Consider the following 3005-nt stretch of genomic DNA (forward strand, 5'->3'; position numbering starts at 1 on the left):
AAAATATTGTTTAAAAAACTTGGGTTTCAGACATACTGTATACCCACCATTTATCGAATGTATGTGTTGCACATATCTCTGTTACAGTCTGAAGACTTCAGCGCTTCACCCATTACAATCCTCATTCACTCTATCTTTGGTGTAATGTGTGGTGATTTTAATATTCTTATGGATTCTTCTCCCCCCTGCCCCTCCAAATGTTGGCTTCTGACTCCTTTTTCCCTTCAAAAATGTTGTCCTCTTTCCTCATTGACTCATATTCTTGCCTTTAGTCCAAATTGTAGCCCTTCCATAATCACAATTTGAAACATTTTATTCTCAGAGCACCACCTCCTAACTTTTTAGCTTAGTCCTTCAAATATCCAAACTCTATTGGTCCTTCCATCCCTCTGATGAAATCCATCGATCCTACCACCTTTTCACTGAAACGGACACCATCAGGTCCTTACTTCCCTCCTTACCTAGAACTTAAATTCCATGGGCAGTCATCATAATCATTGTCATGTTTATATCTTTTTCTCCCTTTCTTGTTTCCTGCTTTGTTGGTTAATATATTTGGTATTTTGTGGCTGCATTTGTGCAGCTGAGGGGGGCTGGAGGAAAACACTCAACCCCACTGACTAGTCTTACTTTAAATTCATGATCACCAACCTCAAGTAGGCTACTAATTGCTGCCCAGTGATCTTAATATGTTTCATTCACTCTTTCATTCTTTCAGATGAACACTGCATACTTTCTGCTCTCTTCAAACCTCTGATGCCTCATCCCTTATTTTCTCACCTAGATGGTCACCTTTTTCTTTTTCACTGAGACGATAGAAACAATAAAAAAATATTTCCCCAAATTCCCATAATCACATCTCATTAAGCTTAATTGGGATTATATGTTGTGCCTTTTGTCCTCTTCCTATAGATGAAATGTCTGTGCTTCTAGCAAAGTCTACTCCCTCCATTTGTGCAGTTCATCTCCTCTCATTTTGGCTCTTCAAGAACATCAGTCTAGAATCCCCTTCTCTCTGTCCAGAACAAATTTTACTACCTCCATCAATTAAGTATCTTTAATATATAATTGAGAGGTAAAGTTTTCCATCTTCAACAAAAACTCTGCTGACGTGACTTTCTCTTCCAATTTCTTCTTCTTTTTTTAATGTTTATTTATTTTTGAAAGAGAGACAGAGAGAGAGAGAGAGAGAGAGAGAGAGAGAGAGAGAATGAGCAGGGGAGGGGCAGAGAGAGGGAGGGGCAGAGAGAGGGAGACACAGAATCCAAAGCAGGGTCCAGGCTCTGAGCTGTCAGCACAGAGCCCAACTCGGGGCTCGAACTCACAAACTATGAGATCAAGACCTGAGCTGAAGTTGGAAGCATAATCTTCCAAGCCACCCAGCCGCCCCTGTCTTCCAATTTCGACATTAATTTTCTCCCTCCTCATACACCAAAACGCTCAAATTAGTCAACTATATTTGCATTCTCTAATTTTCCATGTTTCACTCGCTCTTGAACGCGCTCTAATCAGACGTCTTCCCAGGCCAGTCATTTATAAGCGCTCTCATTAAGGTCATTAATGATCCCCACATTATGAAATCCTGTGGTTAATTGTCAGTTCTTCTCTTGAGTTATGAGCAACACTTGCCACCATCACTCTTTCCTTTAAACATTTCCCCCCTTGGCATCCAAGACTTTTTACTTTCCCAGTCTGTCTCTGGCTTCTTCTCAAGTTTCCTTAGCTGTTTGCTCCTCATTCTGAAGGTGGGAATATCCCAGGACCCCTTTCTTGGCCTTATGTTTTTTCTGTCAACCTGCATTGCCTCCCTTTAAATGCCATCTGTATGTTCATGACCCCCAAACATGAGTCTCTCTTCTGTACTTTTATCACCAACATCCAACTGCATTGTCAGCATTTTCTCCTGGATATCTATTAAGTTGAGCCATATGCAATTTTCATTTTTGTAGGTCAGAATGGTTGTATATTGCCAATTTTATGTATGTCAGTCTAATAATAGGCAGTCCAAACCTCAGGTCCAAATTTGAGCTCCTTATATTTCCCCAAACCTGATCTTTTCAAAATGTTCTCCATCACAGTAACTGGCAATTCCTTTCTGTTGCTCAAGCCAAAAACTTGAAATTATCCTTGAGAATCTTTCTTTCATGTATCACATGCATTCTACCTGGATATTCTGGGCCGTAGCCATTTTTACCATCCTTCCTTCTACCTCCTGCTATCATCTTCATCCCTTTAGTGAATTACTGTGGAAGCCTCCTAAGTGGTCTCCTTGCATCTTTGTTTTTTTAAAGTAATCTCTATGCCCAATGTGGGGCTGGAGCTCTTGACTGGAGACCATGGGTCACATGTTGTACTGACTGAGACTGCCAGGCACCCCAGCCTTACATCTTTTGTTTGTTTCTTTTCAGGCTAGTCTCCACACATGAGCTAGAGTGATTCTATTAAACAGTAAGTCAGACCATGTCAGACTCTTCCACTTTCACTCAGAGTCAGAGCCAATATTTTTATATGGGTTTGCAGAGCTCTCTCTGTGTGATCTGGACTTCCTACCCCCATCACATCAGAATGTATTTCCTGTGATTCTCCCACTTGTTCCTTCGGTTACAGCTCTCTGGCTGACTCTATGCTTCTCCTAGAAATGGACAGGCATACTCACAAACTTTGCAGTTACTTTCTCCTACCTATCTATCTGCATGGTTCCTGATTTCTTTCAGACTTTACTGAAAATGCTCCATTTCTGAGGCTTTCCCTGAGTACACTATCTAAAATGGTAATCTCTGACCTTCTACTTCCCGTAAATCGTTTGCACATACCAGTATTTAACATGGCGTGCATTTTCTTTATTTATCTTGTTTACCCTCTGTATTATCTTCACCAGAGTGTAAGCTTATCATGACAGTGATTTTTACCTGTTTTGCTTTTTGCTATATCTTCAGTTTTGGAACACTGTCAGCTGCATAGTGGACACTCAACAATATATACAAATATGTAAGTGATTTTTTTCT

The sequence above is a fragment of the Puma concolor genome, chromosome C2, assembly GCF_028749965.1.
Source record: "Puma concolor isolate L17-30 chromosome C2, mPumCon1.1.hap2, whole genome shotgun sequence".
NCBI lineage: Eukaryota > Metazoa > Chordata > Mammalia > Carnivora > Felidae > Puma > Puma concolor.